This window comes from Entelurus aequoreus, linkage group LG28 (assembly GCF_033978785.1).
Source record: "Entelurus aequoreus isolate RoL-2023_Sb linkage group LG28, RoL_Eaeq_v1.1, whole genome shotgun sequence".
NCBI classification, from domain to species: Eukaryota; Metazoa; Chordata; class Actinopteri; order Syngnathiformes; family Syngnathidae; genus Entelurus; species Entelurus aequoreus.
In genome coordinates, this window is record NC_084758.1 from 4255210 (window position 1) to 4264476 (window position 9267).

The 9267-nt window shown below is 37.7% G+C and overlaps 1 long non-coding RNA gene across 1 annotated transcript in view; it reads right to left on the minus strand.

The window, feature by feature from the left end:
- Positions 1-2807: 2807 nt before the first annotated feature.
- The window catches only part of LOC133645002 (uncharacterized), a 14024-nt gene continuing 7564 nt past the window's right edge, over positions 2808-9267 (minus strand). Inside the window, exons 3-4 of the long non-coding RNA XR_009824864.1 lie at positions 8251-8300; positions 2808-2875 (exon numbers count right to left, since the gene is read on the minus strand). This is a non-coding gene — a long non-coding RNA (uncharacterized LOC133645002). The remainder of the gene's footprint in view (positions 2876-8250; positions 8301-9267) is intronic.

Sequence of the window (9267 nt, forward strand, 5' to 3'; positions counted from 1 at the left end):
AAAAAAAATCTAATTAAAAAGGTCCTGGGGACCCAATAGGTTATTTTTAAAATGTTAAAAACAAGTCATATAATAATGTTTTCTTTAATTTAAAAAAATGAAAATACATTTATTCAAAGCTTTGTTTAATTTGTATGCTTTTTTCCCAAATAAAACCCTGTTTTTTATGGTAAAAACTAGGGATGTCCGATAATGGCTTTTTGCCGATATCCGATATTCCGATATTGTCCAACTCTTTAATTACCGATACCGATATCAACCGATACCGATATCAACCGATATATGCAGTCGTGAAATGAACACATTATTATGCCTAATTTGGACAACCATGTATGGTGAAGATAAGGTACTTTTTAAAAATAATAATAAAATAAGATAACTAAATTAAAAACATTTTCTTGAATAAAAAAGAAAGTAAAACAATATAAAAACAGTTACATAGAAACTAGTAATTAATGAAAATGAGTAAAATGAAGTGTTAAAGGTTAGTACTATTAGTGGAGCAGCAGCACGCACAATCATGTGTGCTTACGGACTGTATCCCTTGCAGACTGTATTGATATATTGATATATAATGTAGGAACCAGAATATTGATAACAGAAAGAAATGGGGGTTGGTGCACTAATTGTAAGTGTATCTTGTGTTTTTTATGTTGATTTAATAAAAAAAAACAAAAAAACAAACAAAAAAACCCCGATACAGATAATAAAAAAACCGATACCGATAATTTCCGATATTACATTTTAACGCATTTATCCCTAGTAAAAACACAAAATATGGAATATTTTCCCCAAAACATTTTCCAAAGAGGAATATTTGATGTGAAGTAATCGGAACTTTAAATAGGTGAACAAGTCATAACAACATTGATTTTGATTCATTATTATTTTTTGAACAATGGCATTTAAAAAAAACAATCTAATTAAAATGGCTAAAAACAAGTCCTACAATAATGTTTTCTTTAATTTCAAAAATTTAATATACATTTATTCAAAGCTTTGTTTATGTTTTATGCCTTTTTTTTTCTTCTTTTTTTTTAAAGAAAACCCTTTTTGTCATGGCAAAAACACAAAATGCAATATTTTCCCCAAGATTTTTTCAAGATTCAATGTTTATTTCGATGTACTTTGACCCTTCAATATATAACATTTTAATAACAGCATTGCTTTTGATTCATTATTGTTTTTTGAACAATGACAGTTTCGACAAATAACAGACTAAAGGTCCCGAGGATCCAATAAAAATAAGTCACATAACAATGTATATTACTTTTGCATGCAACGGTTTAAATCTCTAGATCAGTTCCAGATCTTTCCATCGATTATAAGTTTTCATTAGTTTTTGACCAATGCCCGTTATAAAGTAAAACAAAGCCTGTGGATACTTTGGCGACACACAGAGGTAATCGTTCATTCATTGCCAACATTTGATTTCAACAAAGTCAAAAACATGGAGGCAAGGACACAAAGATCACTATTTGGCCACCACATCACATTGCGCCACACTGGCACCGGAGGAATGAGCCGACTTGGTGCCACGTACGTACACTACCACAAGTATCTCTCCTGGGTCGTAGTAATAAATTGAGTAGTCAAACCAGAGTCTTTCATACCCTTTTTGGTATGCTGGCATGTTTTAAGTTAAAAGGTTGCAAACCAAGTACATGTACATGAAACTCTAATCTGGCTGTGAGCAGGCTACTCCAAAAGACATTTTGTTGTAAATTACACAAATGATATTTGTATTGGGGGTAATCAGATTCATCCTCCTCTGCTAAAGTTGTACGTATCATTGCAGCTAATACCTTTTCAGCACAATGTCCTTTTAAGGACGACTGCGTGTTCATTTCACGAGTCAGCGAGCGGCCCCTAATTTAATTTCAAATATCTCACTGTATAATTTATGCAACTTTGCCGCCTTCTTAAAGACATTGTGAGTAATTCAGGTCAATGACCATGAATTGCACTACTATGGATTCTTCATCCATCACTCCAAGCTACTTTTGTAAGTTTTACAATACAACTAAAACAATTCTTACTTACTAAACAGTTCCCATATGCGAGTGTTTTCCATGCACATTTGTACGCGCTATCCAAATCCAAATGTAATTGTCAGAATAATTGTATCTAAGTTATCACAAAACTTTGTGTAACATTGAGTTCAGCTCGCCCTGCGAGAGGACAGAAGCTTTCTTTGATCTTACCAAGCAGAAGGCTTGTAAAACTCCACTGTGTACGATGGGAAGCGACATGAAGGCGTCGGTTTCTTTCTTCTATTGTAATCCACAGGAAGATTTTATCTTGACCCGAGATCTACAAAGCGGAGAGGAAGCAGGACCTGACGCGAGCTCCAGAACTGTTTTTTATGACCTTTTCTTTGAACTGTTTTGTAAACAAAGGCAGCGGCTGTTTATGACCCCCTTCCTTTAGAAACAGCTGTTGCCATGTAATCAGGGAAAGTCCAAATACAAGAGGAGGCGTACAATCTTTCGTGAGAGCGTGGGACGACACTGTGCAAGGGTACAGTGTCTACGCGTTTCTCCTCATTGAGCCAAATTTAATTCTGTCTCTGTTTAATTCCTTGCTCCTTGTCTTGTTTAATAGATGTCATCAGTGTTTGAACCTGACAGTAATCGTTAGCATTAGCTAATATGTTAACACGTGTCCAAGTGTCTGTGTTAGTATTATTAACTTACAACGGCATTCTTTTTGTATCGTTTCAGTTTCCCAAATTCCTCAGTAAATTCACCAAAACATCACCGTGGAGTTATTGAGTCTGTTTACCTGATTGGAGAGCGAGCTTCCGCAGCCGGTGGGCCCATGTCGATGACTTCTGTTTTGTTTGTTCAGCCGTTTTACTGCCGTGTTACAGACACTGTTTGGGAAATAGGAAATGTAAAAAAACATTTGTAATATCTTTGTGTAAATAACTCATTTCACAATGTCACATCTGCGACTTATAGTCCAGTGCGGCTAATATATGGAAATGTTTTTCTTTTATTTCCTACAATTTAGTGCAGACCTGGGCAAATTAAGGCGCGGGGGCCGCATGCGGCCCGTTAAGCTTTTCAATCTGGCCCGCTGGACATTCCCAAATAATTTTTTTTAGGTCTTTAAGATGTAAAGTGTAGCTGCCATTATGATGTGCAGTGAGGTTTTCTAATGACTGTAAGTCTTGAACTATACAAAGTATTTAAAAGGTTAGAATATGTGCTTTTGCATGATAAACTAGTTACCATGGTAATCTAATTAGTTAGTTACTATGGTAATGTAAGTCACAGCAGCTCAGACGAGGCACCAAGCAGTGTGGGTGGGGAGCCTTTCCACAGAGTGTTTCCAGAGCCTGAAACGTGGGTGTCAGGGACAGAGGAGATTTTCTTTACAAGAAAGTTCTAAAGCTTAGTGATGTATCAGATTGTAGGTGTTTTTATTGAATTTACCTTTCACTTTCATATTTTGCTGTGTTTGTTGCATTTTCGTTGCTCACTTGATTGTAAATATGTGGATGGAGCAGGGGTGTGATGTTCAAATGTTGTCAATATATTTAGTGTTTTATCATTCATAGTTAATATTGTAAATACCACACACTGCAAAAAGTGAAATCTAAGTAAGATGAAATATCTCAAATAAGGGTGATATTTGCTTATTGTCTGTCTGATAAGATCATTCTTCCCACTAAGCAGATTTTATGTTAGAGTGTTTTACTTGTTTTAAGTGTTTTGGTCCTAAATGATCTCAGTAAGATATTACAGCTTGTTGCTGAGATTTGATGACCTATATTGAGTAAAACATGCTTGAAACTAGAATATCAACTGTTGCAAAGCTGTGTCGTCAACACTCACAAGTATAAAACTACTTCTTTAAAGGCCTACTGAAAGCCACTACTACCGACCACGCAGTCTGATAGTTTATAAATCAATGATGAAATCTTAACATTGCAACACATGCCAATACGGCCGGGTTAACTTATAAAGTGACATTTTAAATTTCCCGCTAAACTTCCGGTTGAAAACGCCTTTGGAGGATGACGTATGCGTGTGACGTAGCCAGGGGAACAGAGGTATGCCTTCCCCATTGAATACAATACAAAAAAGCTCTGTTTTCATTTCATAATTCCACAGTATTCTGGACATCTGTGTTGGTGAATCTTTTGCAATTTGTTTAATGAACAATGGAGGCTGCAAAGAAGAACGTTGTAGGTGGGATTGGTGTATTAGCGGCTGGCTGTAGCAACACAACAAGGACTACTTGCTTGGATAGCAGACGCCTAGCCGATGCTAGCCGCCCACCGCACGGATGATCGGGTGAAGTCCTTCGTCGCGCCGTCGATCGCTGGAACGCAGGTGAGCACGGGTGTTGATGAGCAGATGAGGGCTGGCTGGCGTAGGTGGAGCGCTAATGTTTTTATCATACCTCTGTGAGGTCTCGTTGCTAAGTTAGCCTTAGCGTCGTTAGCAACAGCATTGTTAAGCTTTGCCACGCTGAGATCTATTAACCGTGTAGTTACATGTCCATTATTTAATAGTATTGTTGATCTTCTGTCTATCCTTCCAGTCAGGGATTTATTTATTTTGTTTCTATCTGCATTTGAGACAGATGCTATCACGTTAGCTCATGCTAAAGAGCTTCGCCGATGTATTGTCGTGGAGATAAAAGGCACTGTGAATGTCCATTTCGCGTTCTCGACTCTCATTTTCAAGAGGATATAGTATCCGAGGTGGTTTAAAATACAAATCCGTGATCCACAATAGAAAAAGGAGAGAGTGTGGAATCCAATGAGCCAGCTTGTACCTAAGTTACGGTCAGAGCGAAAAAAAATATGTATTTGACTGCATTCTAGTCAGTCACTCTAACGTTCCTCATCCACAAATCTTTCATCCTCGCTCAAATTAATGGGGTAATCGTCGCTTTCTCGGTCCGAATCGCTCTAGCTGCGTTGAAAACAATAGGAAAATATGAGGGAGTGAACAACTGACAACGTCACGCTACTTCCGGTAGGGGCAAGGTTTTTTTTTTATCAGAGACCAAAAGTTGCAAACTTTATCGACGTTGTTCTATACTAAATCCTTTCAGCAAAAATATGGCAATATCGCGAAATGATCAAGTATGACACATAGAATGGATCTGCTATCCCCGTTTAAATAAAAAAAAAGTCATATCAGTAGGCCTTTAAAGTAATAATTTCTTTCTTCAAGCATGAAAAAAAAATCATGATGATTTCATATCATTATGTCAAGATAATGGCACTAGCATTTACTTAATTTAAGGATATTTTTCAACATATTGATCAAAAAGGTCTACTTTTTTTTTTCTACCAAAAAAAGTGCACTTGTTATTAGTGAGAATATACTTATTTTAAGGTATTTTTGGGTTCATTGAGGTTAGCTAATTTGACTTGTTTTGGAAAGTCTTGACCAGCCGAATGTTCTTGTTCTATTGGCAGATCATTTTGCTTAGTTCAGGTAAAATACCCCTCATTTTTGTATTTTTTTGTCTTGTTTTTGAACACTGACTTTTTGCAGTGCATTCTTTATTTTCATGTACATTCTGGGTGAAATTCCATTCCGTTTTTTAAGGCGGTCTGTCATAACGTTTTTAGCATTCAATCAGACATAATTATGAGGTTATGTATTAGTGTTTCTAAAAATCAGATATTCTGGCCCCCAGACACATTTTTTCTCTAAATTTGCCCCCCCGAGTCAAAATAATTGCCCAGGCCTGATTTAGTGGGTGCTGCTTATATATTTTGTGCGCCCCATAGTCCGGAAAATACGGTAGTTATTTAGTTCCTCGTTATCTCCAGGCTAGACTACTGCAACACACTTCTTGTGGGGATCCCCAGCAAGAACATCCAGAAGCTGCAATACATACAGAATAGTGCTGCTAGGATCCTGATGAGAGTGCGGAAATACCACCACATCACACCGGTTCTCAAATCCCTTCGCTGGCTTCCTGTTCCACTCAGGATTGAATTCAAAGTCTCCCTACTAACCCACCAGTGCCTCCATGGAAATGACCGCCTCTACCTCAAAGAACTGCTCACCCCCAAATCCTCCACACGACACCTCCGTTAACCCTAACCCAACCTCCGAGGACAAAGCTACGAACAATGGGAGACCGGGCTTTCTGCTCCGCCGCTCCCAGTCTGTGGAACGCTCTCCCTGACCACCTGAGGGCACCACAGACTGTGGATGCTTTTAAAAAAAGGCTTAAAAACCCTTCTTTTTAAAAAAGCCTTTTTTAAAGATATATGCATACTAGTTTTAGCTACTTGGCTGTTCTAGCTTTTATTTTAATTTGAATTGTATTTATTTTTTTAAACCACTGTAGCACTTTGAGGTTGTTTACTCAATGCAAAGTGCTTTTTACAAATACAATCTATTATTATTTTTATTAGGGACCGAGTCCCTTTGGGACAGAGGACCCTATTGTATTTCTAGCGTTGTATTATTATACCGCCGCCTCTTCGAGCTGTAATTTGACCCCCTTAACATGCTTCAAAACTCACCAAATTGGACACACACATCAGGACCTGCGAATATTGCGATCTAATCAAAAAACCAAACCCCAAAACTCAAAATTGCGCTCTAGCGCCCCCTAGGATAAAACAAAAACAAACTGCCTGTAACTCCCACTAGGAAGCTCGTAAAGACATGAAACAAAAACCTCTATGTAGGTCTGACTTAGACCTACATTTCATAATTTGACATTCTCGGGCAAACACCAACAGGAAGTTGGCAATTTCCCCTTCAAGACAAAAATGTACTAAAAACACTAATTTTTGCCTCTTTGAGCTGTAATTTGACCCCCTTAAAATACTTCAAAACTCACCAAACTTTTCACCCACATCAGGACTGGTGGAAATTGCGATCTAATTGCGCTCTAGCGCAATTTTGGAATAAAACAGAGACAAAACTACTCTTCAGAGGAAAAAAAAGACAAAACTTCTTGTCTTAGAGATGTATGTAGGTCTCACTTAGACCTACATTTCATAGATTGACATCCTTCAGCAAAAATCAACAGGAAGTTTGCAATCTCCCCTTCAAAACTAACTTTTTGTAAAAAACCGTCACCAAACATCAAACATTATCTCCTCTGAGCGCGTTTGTCGTTTCGGCTTCAAGCTACTACAGGAGAGAGATTGAACCCTTCTGATTGAAGGATACTCAAAGAGTTTGGATAAGTGCTACGGTTTTGATTTTACGAGCCTTCAACGAACCACTGTGCCGCAGCACCTAGGAAAAAAACATAGACACAACTTCCTCTAACTCCCAGTACGAATATCATAGAGACATGAAACAAAAACCTCTATGTAGGTCTCACTTAGAGCTAGATTTCATACACTGACCACTTAGGACTAGCACCTGCCAAATATGCGGGCCCGACCAACGCTGCTTGCAGCTTTAATTATTATTATTATTATTAGGGACCGAGTCCCTTTGGGACAGAGGACCCTATTGTATTTCTAGCGTTTTATTATTTATTGAGCTGTAATTTGACCCCCTTCACATGCTTCAAAACTCACCAAATTGGACACACACATCGGGACTGGCGAAAATTGCGATCTAATCAAAAAACCAAACACCAAAACTCAAAATTGCGCTCTAGCGCCCCCTAGGAAGAAAACACAGACAAAACTGCCTGTAACTCCCAGTAGGAATGTCGTAGAGACATGAAACAAAAACCTCTATGTAGGTCTCACTTAGACCTATATTTCAAAAATCAACAGGAAGTTTGCAATTCCCCCTTCAAAACAAAAGTTGTGTGAAAACAGTCACCTTTTTTCAAACATTATCTCCTCTGAGCGCGTTTGTCGTGTCGGCTTCAAATTAGCACAGGAGAGAGATTGAACCCTTCTGATTAAAAGTTGATGAAAGAGTTTTAATTACTGCTCCGGTTTGGATTTTATGAGCCCTCAAAGTCGGTCCCGTCCATCCCTGCTTGCAGATTTAATTATCATTATCTTTTGTTACATACAATTGTTTGAACAAAACAATATCATTAGAAAGTCAAAAAAAGCAAAAACTACAAAACTTTATCTATCTTTCCACTCTGCTAAACAGCCTGTGGACATGAACCAAAAACAACGATTTTGAGAAAATAAACTTTACAAAGCAGTAATTTGTGTTGTTTTCAAGCTAGCTTAGCGATTAGCGTGCCTGCTTCTGACTTGTCCTTCCTTAGCCTCGTCTTCCAGTGATCATGTTACTTAATATACTAAGAAATTCAGTGTATAATGACTAGTATTACCTTAGCGGGGCAGCTCCAAACTGTGCATGCAAAGCAGGTTGGCTCATTGTCTAGAAAAAAAAGAGAAAAGTATGGCAGGTCAGCGTTGAAAAGCATTGTTTAAGAAAGGTTTTCCATAAGTTGCGTCACACAGAAAAAACCAGCGCCTTCATTTGTGCTGCGTGAAAGTATTCTCTGAGATTTGTAGAGACATAATAACCCTTTTGCTCTTTCCTCACTAGCAATGTTTCAAATTGAACTCTTGGCTTTTCATTAATGCCGCACAAACCTGGAGATCACTTTGTTCCAACACTTAAATTGCTTTCCGGGTTTATTAATTGGTCCAGCTTGAAATAGATCAAGAAGCCTCGGAAGCGAGTTCATCTTTACGGCCTCTGTTCTCCGAACGTGTCTTTACTAAAAACATGTGAACAGTCAAGTCACCCTGCTATGACGTCATAGTTGCAGATCCAGACCCCCATTGTCACCGGGGTCGATTATCAGCGCCAATATTGAGCATTTCGACGTACATCCGTATCATACTTTTGTTTGTTTGTTTACAACTACAACAAAATGACATCAGCAGATACAATTTATACACATATGATACAGTGTTTCCCATAAACTGCCAAGATACCTGTGGCGGTGGGGGCGTGGTTGTGGGCGTGGCTATGGGCGTGCTTACCATGACATCATCGAGTAATTTGCATAATTTACTACAATGATATGATTTTCTCTGAAAAGGCTCAAAAAATGTATACTTACTAATTAATAATAACAGTTTTGTTTTAAACGTCCATCCATCCATCCATTTTACAATATAATTACAACACTTTATGTACATATTTATATACAGATTTGAACAATAGGTTATTCACTGAAATATATTTATTAATTGTGGTTCTTACAAAAAATATATCTTATAAAATATAAAAGCTAAAATGTCTCTTAAAGCTCTGCCCCTTTAATTAGTGCATACTAAATCATTTAACTTTAGCCTACTACTACAATCATATTATTTACCAGCAACATAAAGTG